The sequence below is a fragment of the Rhodamnia argentea genome, chromosome 2, assembly GCF_020921035.1.
Source record: "Rhodamnia argentea isolate NSW1041297 chromosome 2, ASM2092103v1, whole genome shotgun sequence".
NCBI classification, from domain to species: domain Eukaryota; kingdom Viridiplantae; phylum Streptophyta; class Magnoliopsida; order Myrtales; family Myrtaceae; genus Rhodamnia; species Rhodamnia argentea.
The window spans coordinates 17,109,535-17,131,400 of NC_063151.1; the positions used below are offsets into that span (position 1 = coordinate 17,109,535).

The following is a 21,866-nucleotide window of genomic DNA, read 5'->3' on the forward strand; positions in this document are numbered from 1 at the left end:
CAACTCAGACGTTTCCTCGAAACCTTCCAGTCTAATAAGGACAAACTTTGATTTTTTTGTTTGTTAGTCGAAAGGACAAGCTTTGATTAGTAAGCAATAATTCACATAAGATCCCTCTTTGTCGCTTACAAATTTGTGTAAAGAGACTAATAATTCTTTGTTTACGCGATCACTAGAACAGGAAAAAACATGATACAGGGGCCTATGTAATAATCTCTTCATGACCATACACATTTTCTCCCACTAGTGTGCACAATAATGTAAATTCATCAATTACTTACTCCATGCTTGAAAATATCTAGGTCATGGACGGCTCATGTGGTGGTAATTGATAACAATCTTATTTCATCTAGCCGTGTGGACTAAGGTGAAGTTTATATTAGTTAATTTGGCCCTTTTCACAAACCATGAATTTCACTTAAATAATTTTGATCCTTTCCTTAAATTATACAACCAAAAAATAAAATGCTTGAAAGTCGGCAAAAGAAACCAATCTGTGGGTAATGAAGCCTAAACAAAACGCTGAAGATTATAAGTACATGCATTTTGGAGACATTATAAAAGTGGGGCCACTTTTGTCCCCCCACCATATATAAATACGTGCTTATTTGATGAATTTTTTTTTTTTTTTTGTGGACTCTGAATTTTCTCTGAAGGGAATCTTTCTCGTCCTAGAAAAACAAAATGAAAAAAGTTAATTTGTCCCTGTGAAATATTTCGTTTATCAAAAACATGGAGTACCTGAACTTTTAAAGCCGACTAATCCACATGAGTGCATGTAGATTACTGAATTAATGCACCCACGGACAAATCAAGTACTTTCTGAAAGGTCTTTGTAGAAAAAGAAATCCAAACATTCGCGTTCATGGTTCCTAAAAAAGCTCAACAAATCATATTAGAGAAAAAAACCTTAATTTCATGAAACACTTGGAAAATGTATGCAGCACCGGTACTCGTTAGATTGGAGAAACGTTTCATCAAGAATGGAGTTAGAGCGATACCAAGTCTAAAAATCATAATGTCTTTGCAATTGGAACTCGCAGGACGGCAAATTGATCTATGGGCCAACCTTCAGCGAAGGAGAGAAATATGGTCGCGAATTGGTCTTTTTGCTAGTAGACGTTCTCAAATAATTGGTCTTTTGCTGAAAGACGTTTTGATTTAATCTACATTTAGGTCTTTGGCCAAAAAACGAACGATGCTTACGTTAGTTTCAACATGTTATGTTATTCTTTAAGATGCAAGTTATCATCTCCTTAACTGGCAAAATTATGGTCAAGGTCTTCTGATTTATTTTCTTCCCCTCATCCAAAAAGCATTATTCTCTAACGCGATGTGGTCCCATAAAGTAAAGTAGGACGTTTTCCTCGAACCCTTCCCATCTAATAAGGACAATTTTTTATTAGTGAGCAATAATTTACATGAGCATACCATAAGATTCCACTTTCTCCCTTACAATTGTCCGGAAAGACACTAATATCGTTCTTCTTTTAAGCTTTGATTCGTACAAGACATAAACATAATAGTAAGGGCCTACGTAATAATTTCTTCATCACCATGCACATTTTCTCACACTAGTGTGCACAATTAAATAAATTTATTAATGAATTACTACATTTGAAAACATCTAGCTGATGGACGGCTCGTAGATAGAAACTTCCACCATTGTTGTAATTGATAACAAGCCTATTTTATTTGGCCGTATGGACTTATGTGAAGCTTATTTTAATTGATTTGGTCATTCTCACAAGAAATGAATTTCACTTAAATCATTTGAGTGCTTGGTGTGATCACTTCCCTTTAAGTCTGAAACAATGATAGAAAGTTAGCAATGCAGATTAAGCTATGGCCTCCAATAAGCATGCGGCCCTGTTGATAAAGAGATTGGAGGGTTGGGGACACTAGTATCTTAAGTATGGGGTTCGAATCCTACGCTCTCTATAGAGACAGAGCAAAATGTCAGATAGAGGAGGTTTAGAGATAGGACCAAAAAAAAAAAACTAAGATGATTTTGCTTTTCTCTTTTTTGGCATTTGAGTACAATTTGAAGAGTTCTTTTATTGAGTGCACTTATGAGGTGAAAAAATGTAGTCTGTCATTTTTTAACAAAAAGAGAAATCATTACATTCTTTGAAGAAGAAGTCATGTGTCAATTGGCAATGTTTAACCTTTGTTAATTAGTATGGTAGAGTTACTTTTTTATTGTTTGGAAAACAAAGGAGAATGGAGAAAACGAAGGTCTGGGTGGAAAATGAAGAAAACTTTAGAATTTTCTTGAGAAAGAAAAAGGTGAAATTTTGACATTTTCTCCCAAAAGTTTGCTCATCCCCTCGACTCAAATGTAGCAAGCCATGGAACTACTGCCACTGTACATACAATTCTGTTTTGGGCCTCTTTGGTCTTATAAGTTCTTTTGCAATTAAAACATACTTTGGATTGGGACTAAGACAAAACTCATGGGCCTCTTACATTTTGTGTCGAGCAGGATAGACAACTTGTAAATTTTAATATTATCTAGGGTAAAATTTGCTGGGAGACAGAGGAGGACTACCTCAAATTAGCACTTCTATTTGTGACATGTGAGGATAAGAATTCAATTTAGTCAACTATATTTGAATAGTTTCAACCTAGACTTGAATGGTAGACGAATTCCATAATTATATATGCACGTCAACATTAAGAATCAAAATAGTGTGGCTTAAATTTCCCTTCAATTATGAAAAAGGACCTTGAAAATGAAAAAGAAATGGTTATACTCAGTTTGTTGACCCTTTCTTTCTCTTATCTCATCTTTTTTTCATACAACATCCCAGAGTTGGAATAGTTACTTGGAGCGTTAGGAGATTTCCAAATCAAGAGCCGAAATCACCCGTTCAAATACCGCCAACTACATCAAACTACACTAAACGACCATACATGCATATACTAAACGGCGTAAATTTAACCGTTGATGGGGTTTGCAATTTGTTCTATAGGTGCATATTAACTGGCTCTTTATGCTTATGCCCATGAATTATGGGGAAAAAAAATGAACGCATATAGTCCATAAACCAATATTTAAAAAGGACCATAGTGATATTCGGATGACATTAAATTTTCGTTGAGATTTTATTTCATCATGAAAAACCGTTGATTATAATAGACGTGAAACATAAGTCAAATGTTTGTAAATTACTATTGTGAGTGATTCTCGGCTATGTTCCATATTACTGCACTTCGAGATATTACACGAATTCCTCCTCTTGGCTGGCCGAGATTTGCTGGATTGATTTGGCCGGGTGGGTGTACATTCTTTCCATATTGCTGCGAATCTCATCTAATTTTCTTGCCAAGAATCATATAAATATTGATCCCCCATTTTCCTTTTTGCTTCGCCCTATAATCTTGCCAAGAGCCAAATAAAATTATCCAATGCGGACATGCTTTAAAATGCCTAAATGCATTGCAATATTCATATGTTTGTTTAGGAGTTGAATTTGGCCCCTAATTTTTGATCGGATAAATAGAGTACATGGATCACAAAAAATTTAGGTGCCAACATGTCTTTAATCATGTATACGAGAATTCCTTGGTTAGGTTGAACCTAAATCGAATCTGAGGGATTGCACATGTAATATGTTGGCGATCAATGCCTTACTCTCAATTTAATTTTATCCAATAATCAAAAGCAAGGGAAAGAAAATCGTGGTGAAGTGATTGGAATAGACGTTCAATGACGAAATCTAGTCATTATCTGACTGCTAAAACTCGTTTCGGTCACAAAAGGATCTGATTTAGTTTTGAAAATTGATTACTTCGATTTCTAATAGCAGTTGCATAATTGGATATAAGATCAATGTCGTCTAGTCTATGAACTGCTCTTAATACCTAGCCTCGCCATGCTTTTTGTCTCTCTCGATCTTGATTGAGCCCACATGATAGAGTAATTGAAACATTAAACCACCGTTTTATCTAACAGTTAAGCTTTTACAACAGTTGGCAATGGTCCCACAAAATGTAACATGGTATTTGAGCAAGAGGTCTCGAATTCAAATTTTTCCAGGCCCTATTTGCCTCCCCAATTAAATATGTCCACCATGCTTTTATCTAACAGCTCAAGTTTAAAATCTCTGAGTTACTAATAAGAGGAACGATCACTAAATCTGTCTATAAGGATGTTCTTTAGACTTGCATTTTCGGTCCAAACACAACACTCTGTTTCGTAGCAGGAAGGATGTTTAACCTGAAAGATCCAACAGATGCAAATCGACCAGAATAAAATGGTTATGATTCATTGTTTCATGGTCGAATCCGGATTTGACCCAGTCTGGTCCTATTTTGCTTTTGCAACAAGCGTTCTCATAGTTGGCGTTATGACTGATCCGTGAATTTTTGTTGAAACGTTTTGAGTTGACTGACGATTCTGTGAATGATTTGTCCCTGAACTCTTTACAAAAGCACACACTAGCTGAAAATAATTTGGGTACTAGGCAACACTCGCAGTTTTCCGGAAACAATAATGACCACGCCAACGAGGACATTCTTCCTTTGCAATCACCAAAATTTTCCTCATGAAAGAACAAACACACAAACAAGTATACTGAAAGCAATAAGCATTCAAGATGAACTAACCCGGATGGTTTCCCGGCCACATGATATCAAAGCCTGACCTTTGCCAAATTCCGCAAAAGCACACTCAGTATCTAACTCAAAAGTCAGTCGTACAGCGCACATATCTAGAGTATAGGAACCCGATTCCGTAATATCATGACAAAAGAACCAGAGAACTGGTAAGAAAGCAAGTTACACTATATTTGCGAAAAAGTGTCTGTGATATAGGTCAATGACAAACTCGGGGTATAGAGGTCCTCCTGCATCTACATGGCGAAAACCAGTAACGGGATCATGCTAAAAGAGATTGCTAGTCTCATAGTGATGGACGAGAGTTGAGAACCAAGCCTCACATGCGCTCCCCAAAAGTTCTGCGAGGGGATGTATCTTGCAAAGCTAGAGCATAAATTTAGCTACAATTCGAGTGGATGAAGAAATTTATTCCTACATTCCAAATTGATAAGAAAATTGCGGTCCATGACTGTGTGTGCTCAATTACATTACAAATCCAAAGACATGTCCAAATTCACGCAAGATAAGTTGCCGTCTAATTCAAAAAAAAAAAAAAAAAGAGGGATTATAAGAAAAGAAGGTTGAAGCAGTCCTTGAGAACTTCGCCACTGTGCAAGATGTTGATCAAGATAAGCCGATGAGCTTGAATGCAACTTCTTCTATATGGGACGAGCCAATTTCTCATCTTATCAGTATCCGGCAACTGCAAAACATCGTTAGAATTCAGTATTTCGAGAGAATCAAGGGCAACACACGAAGAAGAAGAAGCACTTTGTTAACGACACGGATGGGACATGGCTGCAAACTTGCAGCTGGACAGCTTCTGAGGAATGAATATTGAGAACCATGATTTGATAAAATGTTCCATCCGTTATTTAGTAAAACATGTAAGTCAGAAAAACGATGAGAAGGCTGCTGTCGGAGTATCTTCTATGGAGACTGACCAATGATTAGAGAGTTGTGACAGATTCTTGAGCTCTGTAAACGTGTGCTACATTGCAGATGTCCACAAAATGAGGAAGTTACTGAGAAAAGTACACTAGAAGTGCCATAACTTTTATACGGCGTTCACTTAAGTGCCATAACTTTTGAAATGTTCACTTAAGTGCCCAACTTTCAAAAATCGTTCACTTGAGTGACATATTGACGTGACAGCCGGAAAGCTGACGTGGCACCCCAGAAAATGTTGATGTTGCAATTAAGTGAACGATTTTGCTCTGATGTGGAAATCAAGTGAACGATTTTTGAAAGTTATGGCACTTAAATGAACATTTTCAAAGTTAAGGTACTCCAGTGAACGCCGTACACAAGTTATTGCACTCACGGTATACTTATCCCGAAGATACTGAAGTTCTAATTGTTAGGAAAAATCCTAATTGATTTTGAAGTTGACAAAACAACTTCAAAATCAATCAGACGTTGTAGAGGGCTCGGATATTGAGCGAGGAGCTCAAACGTTATAAGGAGGCTCAAGCTCCAAGAGGGTATTTCATGCGCAACAATCAGATTACCAAGAGATATATTCTAGATGATTTAATTGACATATTACATTATCACAACGACTAGCAAATCAAGCTAGATCATTCTTGATTATTCTCAATCTTGAAGATTAATCAAGGACTTGGATTAAGGAAGACGATGATGACTTGCCTAATGAAGAACTCTTATCTATGAAAATTCAGGATTATGATTGTATGGGCGATTTGATCCAATGGGGAATTCTTTCCTTTATCAACCTCAACGGCTACGAGATCTTTTGTATACAATCTCGTCAAAAACGGAAAAGTTTGGAGAGTAATCCTTTAGATGCCTTGCAACGGGTAGTTGGAGGTAAAAGAGTATAAAAGGAGACCTCAAGGTTGAAGGGCAAAAACGACGAGTGAGCATAATTCTAAATCCCAAGATCAAGAGAGCTTCACATTCTTTACATACATTTGGTCTAAATACTATAATACTTAGAGGAGAACATTCAAGTGTGTGAGTGTTAGGCGAGAAGTCTTTCAACTCAAGAGCTACATTGAGTTGTAATTTATGAGCCATTTACTAGTGGAATCTAACCGATTGGCCGTCGGCATGAAGAAGTGGACGTATGCTTGAATAATGTCGAACCACTATAAATTCTCTGTGCAAATTTTCTATCCTTTAAACTCTCTATTATTCTGTGATAGTAGAATTGTGCACGTTGCTGCATCCGAGGACACCGCAGATCTTGTTTAGTGATATTAATCTGAACAAAGCTTTGACCTTATATGTTTGAATTTCCGCATTGATTTCTAAAATCTTTTGTAATCACCTATTCACTCCCCTCTAGATGATAACGCTAGCAATAACAATTGGTATTAGAGCCTGGTGCTCATATTTTGTGAAGTGTTATTACTTCTGAGCTAACATCTCCATGGCTAGCAATTTTTCTTCCATTTGGATTGAAGGATGAAGCAACAACTGCCCACCTTACTTCAAGGGAAAGGGGTACAACGATTGGCAGAACAAATTCAAGGCATTTCTCGGATGCCAAGATCCACAGATATGAGATGTACAAAGAGACGTTGATCCCTTTACAAACACAACAAGCGGCTCAAATTCAAATGCAGGGGACAACAACAGCAACAACAACAATACTAATCCCACTACTACTCTATCTGCAATGGAATTGGAAAAAAGAGATGCACTTGATGCTAAAGCGATTTATTTATTTTATCGGACATTATCTTCTATTGAATATAAAAGCATTGCAGATTGCCTTTCTTCAAAAGCGATATGGGACAAGTTATACGTGACTGGTAAAATAGTTTAAATATTTCTTATTTTATACTTAGAATCTCATTAGATTCTTTTCAATTCCATATTTTATAGTTAGAATCTAATTATATTTTTTTTTTCAATTTATCTGCGTTTAACCATTTCCAATGCGACATTATTTGTCTAAAATTCTAAAGTATCGCAGGTGACAATAAGAATGACGAATGAGTTGGACAAGATCAGACAGTTACCAAGGCACTTAACGGACCAAATCCTGTCGCACTTGCTGATTAAGGACGTAGTCAGAACTAGTATTTTGTCGAAACAGTGGAGGTATAAATGGTCCTCTCTTCCACAACTTGTGTTAGATGACTAATGTACCAAGGATTTCTTCTCTTAACCATCTCTGCGTGAAAACTTGGTGAAAATAATTGACAAGGTCCTCTTGCTTCATACTGGCCAAAAACAGAAGTTCAAGTTCTCTCATAAAGAATTTTATGCTACGAGTGATATTGACTACTAGATTCTTCATTTATCTAGAGCCTCCGTTAAAGAAATCATTCTCGACATTTGGAAAGGGCAGCTTTACGAGATTCTCACCTCCTTATTTAATTGTCAGAACTTGAAACATTTGGAACTGTTTAGATGTTTGGTGAAAGTCCCATCGATGTTCGAAAGATTCAAGCACTTGGAAAGTTTGGATCTTCAGTACGTTGAGCTGTCTCCAGACAGGCTTGAGGCTATGATTTCTTGCCACCCCCTACTAAAACGTTTGATTTTGAGGAATCTAGATGGGCTTATGCAAGTTAACGTTGAAGCTCGCAACCTCGAGTGGCTTGATGTTCAAGGAGCTTTTCAAGATGTTTCGTTCAGTGTTATGAACAGTTTGAAGTTGGTCAAGTTAGGTTTCTTTGATGATATTGCTAACAAACATGAATCCGAAATGCCAACTTGAGCAATTTGCACAAACTCTTCTGAAATCTGCCCGAAATTCAGAGTCTCAAGCTTGGAAATTACTCACTGAAGGTACAAATTCTGAAAATTTGTTAGGACTCTATTGACAATTATTTTTTTTTTGGGATGAAAATATGTTGGTTCTTTAACAAACCTTGGCATCTATTGACACTTGATTTTAGCTGATTTGTGCAGTATTTGGCTATTGGAAATGTTCTGCAGACGCCGCCTAATAAACTACTTCATTTGAATGACCTCTTCACATGCATAGACTTCAATAGTGTGGAGGAGATTTTGACTGTTATTTGCCTAATTAGAAGCTCACCTCAGTTGAAACAAATGGACTTTCAGGTGAGTACGATCAATGACATTTGCATCTAGCGGACTAATCTAGTACTTCTTTGAAACTATTATCACAGATCTCATTTAGTTATTTTTGTGATTTATTCACATGTTCTATCAGTTGGCAAAAAAATTGAAGCACATGGTGAAGCAAACTTAAAGTACAATGACCTATCACTGTAGTGCAAGTGGATTTTGCTAAATAAGCCGTATGCTATAACATGTCATACTGAAATAAATGGACGAATCCTTTCCCATTTTCAAAATTGTTCATCGTTATGAAAGATAAACGGGTATTGGAAGAGTGTTTCTTCTTTGTATCAAGTTCAAGAATATATACTAGGTAAATTTGATTTGATTTGATTTTCGGTGATTATGATGTTACCTCGGTGCTTCTGGATTATTGGTTTGAGGAAAAAGAAAGCTAATCTATACTTTATAGTGATTAAATTTATGCATTCCAAAAATGAATCATGGTATAATAATCCTTTTCATCAAATAGAAAAAAAAATCGTAATACGGGGATCATAATAGAGGAAATATACAAATTAAGAGCTCTGTTTCTTTTCATAAAATGACCAGATTAAGCACTCTCTCTCTACGCATCCCCACGGTAAAGTCACTTTTTGATTGTTAAAAATATAGAATCGTGCCACGGATCAATAGACTACAAGGATTGGGACGATGGCCGACTTTTGGGAAAACCACCGTTCGAGTTGCCTAGAACAAGTACGAGTTGTATCGGTGGGTGGGATTTTTGACAGTGAGCCAGAGCTGGAATTGATGAAGTTTATGCTTACTAGCTTGCCGAACCTACAAACGATGATGATCTGGCCTAACTCCAAGTGTGGAGAATGCAAGTTGCTCAGGGAGTTGCTGCGGTCCTGACGAGCCTCAACACAAGCAGAGGTGATCATTATCTGATCCTGTTGATCCGGAAGCCAACCCACGTTAAGATTGAATCACACATTGGAGTAACAGTCACTGCAATTGTTTTGCTATGCTGTGTTGAATATGCTTGAGTTGCATTGTATTGCAAAGAACTGGTATCTATTCCTCACGTGTCTTATCTTCGTGAGCGGTGTCAAAAGGGATATGAAATTCTTACGTATGTGCTGATCATCCATGGGTTTATGAGTATCCCTTACATGCTGTTAACAATGATGGTGGCCGAGTTGGTTGTACTCATGAAAGCTCTGGTAACAATTTATCTTCTCTAAATCCATTCTATGGCTTAAATTGGGATTACTATACTGGCTCTATTAATATAGAGAGGAACTGTCAAGTATAATCTCGATGCATGTGAGCCAACTCAAATTCGCGTGGGATGATATAGGCCTTGCGTCGGACTCATCTAACATATTGCCATCGCATGAAGCCAATGACCGAGCTTCAATCACGATTTACAAAATTGGCATATTTGGTTGTAGAGTCATGTGATATTGGAATTGAATGTAGAAGCGCCGTGAAGATCCATCTTTTTAAAGTTAGAGGGAACTAAATTCAGGGTTTGCTTGGAAGAGTTTAATAGTCGTCCATTCACCAAGAAAGGAAAAAAAGGAAAACACAGACCATAAAATGAAGAGGAAGTAAAAGGAAATTCGTACGGACATTTAAACTTCATTTGTTTTGAGGAAAATATAACGTTTCTGGAAAATGTTTTCTAGCGAGTCATTTTTCTAAGAAAATGACAATATTTTTCAGTGTTTGGCTAATAAACTAGAAAATATTATCCACTATTTGGTATGAAAAATCTGATTTGATTTTCCTCTGTGCACTCATTTTAATTTTTTAATTTTTACTTTATTTATCTTTTTAAAAAATCAAAATTGTAATTATTTTTATTTTTTTTTCTTTTCTCTTTTTCTGCTGGTTGTCGGCCATGGTGACAGGTGGCAACAGGTCGCGAGCAAGCTTGAGCCTTGCCAACGCCCGGCCTCGTTCAAGGTCGGCGAATTCTCGCCTAGTCATATCTAGCGAGCCTTGGCCTTGCTTGCCTATGGCTAGTCGTCGACCGTGGCCATAGCTAGAGACCACTCGAAGAAGAAGGGAAACGGAAAATATTAAAAAATATAAAATAAAAAGAGAAAATAAAAAAATAAAAAACTATTTTTTAAAAAATAAATAAAAAATGAAAAGAAAGTAAAAAATAATTAAAAAGAAAGGAAATGTGAAAGAGATGAGGAAGGAAAGATGAGGAAAATAATTTCCTCTCTCAAAAAGAGAAAAATAATTTTTCACTTTTGAAGGAGTTTTTTCCATTGATGGAAAATGTTTTCATTAACTAGCTTATTTTTATTGAACCAAATACTGATAAATTCGGAAAATATTTTCTTGAAAGTTATTTTTTGTGAAACAAACAGAGCCAAGCCAAGTATTTTTCCACCTTTTGTAGTGGCTCTACTAATAATGATCTCTTTATGAGTTATTCAAATGCTTTTAGGAAGTCGCTAAAAAAACCCAAAAAAAAAAGTAGAAGGAGAAAGAATAGTACTATACATCTGGTCAAACTATTAAGTAATTAGGGAAAAAATCATCAAAAACCTTCAATAATACAGACACATTTATCCCAAAATTTTGCGACACTAAAAACCCCAAACTTGGACTCATGTGGCACATTTATCCCTAAATTTTTCTTGTGACACAAAAAATCTCAAATTTATACCTGTGTGACACGAGGTAAATTTGTCACATGAATATAACTTTAAGGTTTTTGGTGCCACAACAAAAAATTTGGAATAAATGTGTCACATTAGTACAAGTTTGGAGTAAATGTGTCACATGGTACAAGTTAGAGGTTTTTTGTGTCACAAAAATAGTTTGAGGTAAATATGTCATAGTGGGCATAATTTAGGGTTTTTAGTGACTTTTCCCCATTAAACAATAGATAAGCCATAAAACCCTAGCAACAAAAATCAGATTCAGCTTTGTTTGTTTTACGAAAAATAATAATTGAAAAACATTTTAGTAAAAATGATCATTTGTATCGTTATGAAAAATGTTTTCAGCATATCGAAAAAAAATTTATGTCTAAAAATTTTTGTGAACAATTATCTTTTTCATCTATTTATTTTGATAATTGATGAAGCGATTATTTTCAAGAAAATAATTTGCAATGGAAAACATCCAAGAACTTAGAAATTTTATTTGTCCTATATACATGTATAAGTATATAGATGTGTGCTGTATATATATGTGTGCGTAGCAGATACTCGTAGATATTTCATTTTTTTTGTTTGTGAATTTACTTGTGCCAAAAGATTTTATTTATCACAATCAATGCATTCGTTGGATTGATTGGCATAGCATTTCCGCTCGTTCACTAATGCAATTCGCAATCCTAAGTGATTAACTAAATTATATGTTGACCCAAAAAAGAACTACATTAAATGAAAAGAAGGCCAAAAAAACAACAACGACATGCTTCTAAACATACCACATGCTCCCCAAAAGGTTGAATTTAACATCACGATATAAGTCCTCAATCATTTCACGTCTGTCTTCAAATACTGCATATGAACAATTGTGTATCAATCTATAAATATTAATGAAACTCTTGGGTTACTCATTTTGCCTCCACGATTTCTCTCCAATAAAGCTTGGAAAATCAAAGTTATAATAAGTACAATAATTGGAGAACGTGAGAGCTCTAATGCTGTTGTGGGTGCATCAGCAGAAAAAAATGGTTATTTCTTCTGTGAGGCATCAACAGAGAAACTAGTCTTTTTGAAGGCGGAATGTTTTTCATGGAAGTAGTGCAATACTTGTTCATACTAATCGACATGGTCTGATTGGGCTATTAAAGCTGGCAGAGTGGGAGTAGGCAAATTGAAGGCCGAACCTTTGTAAATCTTGTCTTCATAATCTCTGTCCATTTTTCCCTTTGTTGTTGCATATACTTGCATAAGATCACTTTCGATGAATGCACTCATGTGGTTTTTAGAAGTTCCGAAAGTTTCAATTTGTAGGAGTTTTGTTTGCACAAAAAAGTAACCGATTTTTTGTTGTTATCGACATGTGATAACCTCAATTCATAATTATAATATTTTTTACTGATTAGCTATTTTAAGCGATACAAGCGATCATTTTTAGGAAAATGTTTTGCAAATCAATCTATTTTTTCGCAGAAACAAATGAAGCTTTAAAACTTCCTCAAGCTGATCTGTAGAATATGACAGACACAGATGATGCATATTCTACATATTGTAGTGACGACTAAACTCCTATGCATCTTCGCGTTGTCAGAAAGCATCTCCCGATTAGATGTCCCAGAACTCTCTTTTAGGGAGATGAGGGGCGCCCCTTTAGGAGCAACATTGATGAAGAATTGAAGTTGGAGGGCACGCACCGTACACCATGGAAGCTCAATGAATAGTTTTGAGAGAAAGACAGACAACTTATTCTTGAAGACATGGTAGGAGATAAGTAGAAGGTGACAGAGTTGGAAAAGACACTATGAAAAAACTTGTTGACGAAGGAGTTATAAAGTGAGTAACTTCTTACACAAGGGGTTGCCCTTAGGCTCTTTTCGAATTTTTCATCTTTAAAAGGCCAAACCGGCCTCCCTTGTTTCCCTGTCTCTCCACTTCACTGCACTCTCTGTCTCTCTGTCTCTCTGTCTCTCTCTCAAAGGTTGACCGAATCCATCCTTACTTTGTATCTCCAAATTTAGCTTAACAATTACGTTATGATATTAAGGGATTTTTTTTTTCAATTTTTAGTAGTTATCAATATTTATATTCAAGATTTAGGACGTTCGCTTTTCTTCTTAGTTTACGTGTTTCTTATTTTCTACTCAGAATTTCATTAGAGTTTTTTGATTTATTTGCATCTAACCGGTTCCAATGCATAAATATTTGTTTCAAATTTTAAAGCACCGCAGGTGAGAATAAGAATGACGAACGAGTTGGATAAAATCAGCCAGTTACCAGAGCACTTAACGGACCAAATCCTATCACGCTTGCCGATTAAGGACGCAGTGAGGACCAGTATTTTGTCCAGAAAGTGGAGGTACAAATGGTCCTCTATTCCACGGCTTGTGTTTGATGAAAAATGTACCAGGGAGACAGGAGTTTCTTCTCTTCAACCATCTCTAAATGACAACTTGGTGAAGATCATTGACGAGGTCCTCTTGCTTCATACTGGCCCAATGGAGAATTTCACGCTCTCTCACAAGGGATTTTGTGCCACGAGTAACATTGACCACTGGATTCTCCATCTCTCTAGAATCCCCCTTAAAGAAATTACACTCCGTATCTGGAAAGGGTACTATTACAAGATTCCCATCACCTTATTCAGTTGTCAAGACTTGATTCATTTGGATCTCCTCCATTGTGTGGTGAAAATTCCATCGACATTTGAAGGATTCAAAAACTTGCGAACTTTGTCTTTTTTGCAAGTTAAGGTGTCTTCGGACGAGCTCAAGGCCTTGATTTCTCGCTGCCCCCACCTAAGACATTTGATGTTGGTGAACTCAGAAAGGATTGAGCAAATTATTGTCGAAGCTGGCAACCTTGAGTGGCTTCTTCTGCATGGAGGTTTTCAGGATGTCACTTTGGGTGTGATGAATCATTTGAAGTCGGTCACAATAGCTTTCTGTGATGATATTGCCAACAAACATGGACCCGGCAATGACAACTTGAGCAATTTGCACAAATTCTTCCGAAACCTACCAAAAATTCGGCGTCTCACGCTTAAAAATTACTCACTAAAGGTAACTTTAAAGGGCATAAATTCTGAAGTTTGTTAGGACTCTGTTCACTATCATTTTTGGAAAATATTTTCCAAATCTTTGATTTTCCATGAAGTATATATTGACACTTGATTTTGGCTGATTCCTGTAGTATTTGGCCGCTGGAAATGTTCCACAGACACTGCCTAATGAACTCGTTCATTTGAAGTACCTCTTCTTATGCATAGACTTCAATAGAGTGGAGGAGATTTTGACTTTCATGTGCCTGATCAGAAGCTCTCCTCGGTTGAAACATGTTGACCTTCTGGTGAGTATAATCATTGAGATTAGTGTTCAGCGGACTAATCTGGTATTTCTTCGAAACTATTATCGCTGATCTTATTTAGGTATTTGTGTGGTCTTCTTCACAAATTTTCTTTAATTGGCGAATTGCTTTTAGCAAATATTGAGTCAAACTTAAAGTCCAATGCTCTATCACTATAGTCTAAATCGATACTACTAATTAAATTGTATGCTATAACAAATCGCAATGTAACAAATTGATGAAACCTTTTCTTTTTAGCGAAAATGTTCATGATTTAAAGAAAGATAAATGGGTATCAGAAGATTGATGCTTCCTTTGTATCGGTTTTAGAATATATGTTGGAAATAATATCATTTGATTATCGTATTACCTTGGTGCTTTTAATCATTGAATTTGATGAAAAAGAGAGCTAATCTATATTTTACAGCCACTATATTATACATTCTCAGAATAGATGATGGTATAATAATCCGGTTCACCCGAAAAAGAAAGATATCGCAATTCGGCGGTCATAAAAGGAAATAGATAAATCAAGTACTATGCTCTCTCGAATAAACGAATGGATTAAGCTCTCTCTCTACGCATCGTGATGTTAAAGCTGCTCTTTGATCATCAAAAACAGACTCGTGCTGAGAATCAACAGACTACTTGGATTGGGACAATGGCCGATTTTTGGGAAGACCACCAGGCGTGTTGCCTGAAAAACCTACAAGTTGTATCGATGGGTGGAATTTCAGGTAGTAAGCCAGAGCAGGAAATGATGAAGTTTCTTCTTGCCAGTTCGCCGAATCTACGAACGATGACGATCAAGCCTAATTCCACGAGTGGAGAAGGCAAGTTGCTCAGGGAGTTGCTGCGTTTCCGACGAGCCTCGGCCCAAGCGGAGGTGATATTTCTTGACTCTGTTGATCCGGAAGCTGGCCCACATTAAGATTGAATCACACATGGGATTAACAGGAACCGCAATGTCTTACTAGGCTGATTGGAACTTGAATCAACTGTGACGCAGAGTTTGTGTATGACCCAGAAAAATGAGAATCCTCTTCTTTCATCTTCTGTTAAGTCAATTGTAAGGCGTTCTTAATTCCATTTATGTTTAGCGGTTTGCAACTCTCATCATCAATTTGGAAGCATAGTGGTTGCTTTTCTTATGCCCTGATTGACCTTCTGGCCCCTTCAGGGACCTTCATTTCAATGAAAAATTGTATCCATCTCCTACGATTTTTAACTCAATTTAAAGAAAAATGGAGCTTTTAAATATATGTGTCATATATGATATAGCGATATTTCAAACAAGTCGAATGTAAATATGACCAATATTTGATTGTTTGTACACTTTTCATGAGACATCCGATCAACATAAATCCTTTCATGAAAAATCAGGACGAAATTGTTTAGAGTTGGTTGCCGCCCATATGGAAATGAGCCAAATGCACGTTTATACTAAGAAGTTGCACTCTTTGTCGTTGTAAATCTAATTCACACGATCCTTAGAGTATCGAAAATCTTGTGATTGAATTTTTATGAAACTATCATTTTATCATGAAAAAAACACAAATTTCTTGACAGCCTTAAGGTTGGACAATTTGATTTGAAAGTGTGATGTGTTCGGACCCGGCCATTGGATTGAAAAAAAGTTGTATATTAAAAAAAAAAAGGGATCTTCATAATCCAATTGTACCCTTAAGTTGAATGTCAATGAGATTTAGCATCAGGTCAAAAATTGTCAAATTTTCAAGAATCCTAAGTGAGAAATTATGTGACTACACACGTACCAGAAAGGTCAATTCGAATGGACGAAAACATAATCAAATTCCTTCTAGACAAAAATAACCCCGAAGAAACCCAAAAAACTTGCAAATCAAGAATACTTTTCAGAATATTCCTCATTTTAAAATATCTGTTATTGGTCATTGGCAAGAGATAAGCACCAGAATTGAAATAAATATTGGAAATATTGTTTTTGCATCAGATACAAATTACACACAACACATCCGAAAGAGCCCGTGTAAACAAAACGTTACACTCCCAAAAAAAAAAAAAAAAAAACCACGGTTCGTGTGAGCCAACTCACATTCACAGTTTCATGAGTTGGGCCCCACATGGGACCTATCTGATCTAACGGTGACACCGAATGAAGGCAATAATTGAGCTTTAGTCTTGATTTTCAGAAGGGAAATGCTTCCCCGATAGTACTATCAAGAACGGTATAATCTCAACCGTAGATTCACACACCATCACCGCATGTTTTGCATAAAGCACTTATTGATTGAGAGATCGTGCGGTCAGAAATAACCGACGATCTTGTCAAATTGTCGGGTTAGTAGTTCATTTTTAGAATATTTGATGGTAGAGTCATGGGATGACGTATTCTTCTCGGATGCGAAATACTAAAATTCCCCATATTATTTGCTTCCCTAAGTTATGTGTTAATCTACACATAATAATGAAACTCTTGGGTTACTCAGTTTGCCTCCTCGATTCCTCACCACTAAAGCTTGCAAAATCGAAGGGTTCGCATTCTCATTGGTTTATTCATGTGACATAGAAGAGCGGTTCAATGTTCTGTCGTAAATGAGCCAAAATGGTGGACACGGTGTAATTAACGATACATTGATATACGCTCTAGAATATGAAGGGATTGACGGTGCGTTGCGAGAATATAAAAGCCTATCTTTGTGCTTGAAGGAAGCATTTTTGTAACGTCCCACAATCTTCACATGGCCATATTGTGATCTAGCGTTTCATTCTTCTCTTATTCACTCTATTGTTCTTTTGGCTTACAAATATTGGATGGAGGTCCGCAACACAAAAGACTGATCTAAGCATTATCTACGTCGAAGGTATATTAAGTAACATATTTGAACTCGAATTCTCGCTTCAAACTGATCATCGTAGGTGTTTTCGTCATCATTGTTCCATCACATACATTCATGCGCTTTTTCCGAGTTGGTTTACTTATAATGAGATAACAAATGCTCATCCAAGATGTGTATATACAATACACTTTCTTTGCATAAATTTAGAAATTAAGCTGTCCTCTAAAAGTGGAGGGACAGCGAACTCCTGCACTTTGCATAAGTGCCTGAGATTATATATGACAAATTTGTCTTTATTTTCTTATCATCTTATCTCAGATATTACGTAAGGATATTAGATTTTTTTTTTCAATTTCGAGTAGTTATCCATTTATATATTTACGATTTAGTATGTTCTATGTTTTTATTAGTTTATATTTCTCATTTTGAAACTTAGAGTCTCATTAGTGTTTTTTGTGTGTTTTTTTTTTTTTAAATTTTACTTGACTAACCATTTCCAATACGTTATTGTTAGTATCTCAAGTGAGAAGAAGAATGACGATTGCATTGAACAGGATCAGCCAGTTACCGGAGAACCTAATAGACGAAATCCTATCGCACTTACCGATTAAGGAGGCAGTTAGGACTAGTAAATTGTTGAGAAAGTGGAGGTACGAATGGTCCTCTCTTCCACAAATTGTGTTTGATGACCAATATACCAGTGACAAAGGAGTTCCTTCTCTTCTACCATCTCTTCATGAAAACTTGGTGAAGATAATTGACAAGGTCCTCTTGCTTCACACTGGCCCAATACATAAGTTCGAGCTCTCTCACAAAGCATTTTGTGCCATGAGTGACATTGGCCGTTGGATTCTTCATCTATCCAGAATCTTAGTCAAAGAAATCATGTTGAATATCTGGGACGGGTAGAATTACAAGATTCCCACCTCCTTGTTCAATTGCCAGCACTTGATTAATTTAGAATTGTATAGATGTTCAGTCAAAATCACCTCGACATTTGAAAGATTCAAGAACTTGGAAAGTTTGGATCTCCAATATGTTGAGTTGTCTCCAGATGGGCTTGAGGCTCTGATTTCTTGCTGCCCTCTACTAAAATGTTTCATTTTGAAGAACTGCCCCTTACTAAAATTTTCATTTTGAAGAATCTAGAGGGGATTACGCAAGTTAACATTGAAGCTCTCAACCTCGAATGGCATGATGTTGAAGGAGCTTTTCAAGATGTCGTTTTTGGTGTTATGAACAGTTTGAAGTCAATTAGGATAGCTTTCTCTGATGATATTGCTAACCAATGTGGACCCGGCAATGCCAACTCGAGCAATCTGCACAAATTCTTCTAACATCTGTCCCAAATTTACAATCTCAAGCTTGGCATTTACTCATTGAAGGTACATTCGGTGTGATCGCACCGTTCAAGCTATTTTTGTTTCATGCTTTTCCTGAAATTGTGAAATAATGTTTGTGATGAATGAAAACATGTCATCCTATTACTAAATCATGGGTATCTATTTACATATGATTTTGGTTGATTTGTGCAGTATTTGGCTGTTGGAACTGTTCCAAAGACGCTGCCTTATGCACTTAGTCACTTGGAGTACCTCTTCATATGCATAGACTTCAATAGGAAGAAGGAGATAAGATCTCCTCAGTTGAAACGAGTACACTTCCAGGTGAAGATGATCTTTGAGGTTAGATTTTAACGAACTAATCTAGTATGTCGTTGAAACCATGATCACGGATCTTATTTAGTTAAATGGGTGATTTTTCTCAACATTTTTTTTACTTAGGCAAAAAATTTGAAGCACATATCATAATAAGTTGAATCAAGGAATTTTTTTTATTTTTAGAGAAATCATTTGAAGAAAAATAAATCTGTATCGGAAGAGCGTTGCTTCCTTTGTATCAATTTTTAAGTTATGTATTAGGTCTAATTTGATGTGATTTGATTTCGGTGATCATCCTGTTACCTTGGTGCTTTTGATCATTAATTTGAGGAACAAGAGAGCTAATCTACACTCTATGGTGATCGAATGTGCATACAAGCTCAAAAGAATGACGGTTTAATAATCCATTTCAGCCAAAATAAAAGAGATCATAATATGCGGAAGCCAAATCAAGTTCTCTGCCTCTCTTGATAGAGATTAAGCTCTCTCTCTACGCATCTCTATATGTTAAAGTTATTCTTTGATCGTTAAAAAACACAGAATGGGGTCGAGGATCAACAGACTACAAGGATTGGGACAACAACCAACTTTTGGGAAGACTACCGCGCGTGTTGCCTAGAACAAGTGCAAGAAGTAACGATGGACGGAAGTTTGGACATTGAGCTGGAGCTAAAATTGATGGAATTTCTGCTTACTAGTTCGCCGAACCTACAAAGGATGATGATCCGGCCTACTTCCACGAGTGGAGAAGGTAAGTTGCTCAGGGATTTGCTAAGGTTCGGGGCGAGGCTCGGGGCAAGCGAAGGTGATTTTTCTGGACCCTGTTGTTCCGGAGTAAGGAGTCACTGCAATTGTTTTTACCATGCTGTGTAGAACTTGAATAAAGTCGCACTTTGTGTGTTACTCCGAGAAATGAGAACCCTCTTCGTTCATCTTGTGTTAGTCTTTTGTAAGGAGTTTCTCATTCAATATATGTCGTAACGGTTTGCAGCTTTCATCATCATTTGGAAGCAAAATGGCTGCTTTGCTTATGGGCCTGCTTAGCCCTCTGGTAGTCGTACCGACCTTCATTGTATGAGTTTTAGCTCGGAGTAGTGCCATGAGAATGAAGCACATAGTGAACCAAACTTAAAGTACAATGACCTATCACTGTAGTCTAAGTGGATTTCGCAACAAAACGGTCATTTGTCGACTTCTCAGCATTTGTTTTTCCTAGGGACAAAGCCGTCAGTGGCTCTTTAATCCTTTCAAAATTTGAGAATCAATCCTCTACCATCCTTTTTTTTTTTTTTATAGCAAAACGGCCTCCATGATTTTTCAATTGTTCCACCATAAGTACCTTTGTCAATTTAGCCTGCCGGACCGATGAGTTGGGCGAAATGGTGTGTTGGACGTCAAGTATTACATTAGCAATATACAAAGAATAAGACGTGTGTCAACTCCTTTGATCGGCTAAGTCCACGTCAACGAATTCTTCCACTTGCACTGAACCATTTAAAATTTAATGGACCTTTGCTTCTTGGCAAAGGAGTCTTATGACTGGTCAAGAGGGTCAAAGACTTCATTGGCTCCTTTCATATATGATAAAGTCGAACTGCTCTTCTGCTCACAATTCCTTCGGTGAGCAAAATAGCCGAACAATACGATATTCATTTTTGCAACGGAACTTCATAGGGTATTCATGCAAAAGCAATACATATCCACTCTAGCAATGTTAGAAAGTAGTAAGAGGTTTTTCAGATGACGCACTTGTCAACTCGGGAATATGCCGGCAAGCTGTCGGCATATTTAGTCATTCATGTTGTAAATATTAGGAATCGGGCCCAACCCTAAACAAAAATATCAGTTAAATTGCACATAAATGTTAGGAGCATTCACCACCCACCTGGGTGGGGCCGCTGGTTCGCGCACTCTTCCTCTTGCAAAAGGTCGAGTGTTCGAATCCCAGGGGCGTTGCAGGGTGACTTAATCGATGGTATGTGTATGGTGGCTAGCACATGTTACTCCCAGGGTTTACCCCCGGCTACCGGCCGTGCGGGGTTCCCTGGGTCACAAAAAAAAAAAAAATGTTAGGAGCATTTAATATATATATTTCTTTTTGGTCGGGAGGAGCATTTAATTAAGCCCATAAGATATGGAATAAGACTTAACAAACTGGTGGCAGGAGGCTCTGAGTTCAACTGAATCAACTGAGTTGAGCCCATAAGAGCATGAAATTTGGCCAGGCTCGCAGAACACTAAAACTGGCCGAAATATATAGATGGAAGAGGTGCCAAGTTGGAAATATCGGTTTATTTAAGCAGATTTAGAGGATAATTGAGCAATTTGATTTGATATTATCACCAGCATAAGAGATAATAAGAGGTTTCCTATTGTTTAAGATACGCTAAATGTCATGGGATCTGGAAAATTATCAAAAAAGTTCTTAACCGATTGCAATTGTATTAATTTAGTCCTAAATTTTTTTTTTGTTTGCCGATTTAGTCCTAAACCTTTTGTAATTGCACCATTTCAGTCCATTCGGCGAATTTTGGCCCGCCGACGCAGACGTAAACACCGGCTAGCCCCGTGATCGAATATTTCAATATTTTTTATAATTTTTATAATTTTTCTTTTCTTTTTCTTTTTCCTTTTCTTTTTCCCTTTCCGCTCCCTCCCTAACTCCTAGCCTGTCGCCGATTGACGACCGACTAGAGATGCGGCCGGAGAGGCCGAGCCTCGCCCGGCAATGGCAGGGGTTGACCTTGCCGTCG

General features: G+C 36.9%; 2 pseudogenes; both read left to right on the forward strand.

Moving 5' to 3' along the window:
* The first annotated feature begins 7,445 nt into the window (after window positions 1-7,445).
* On the forward strand, window positions 7,446-9,644 carry LOC125313875 (annotated as a pseudogene).
* Window positions 9,645-13,239: 3,595 nt separating this feature from the next.
* Window positions 13,240-19,951, forward strand: LOC115727808 (annotated as a pseudogene).
* The last annotated feature ends 1,915 nt before the right edge of the window (window positions 19,952-21,866 follow it).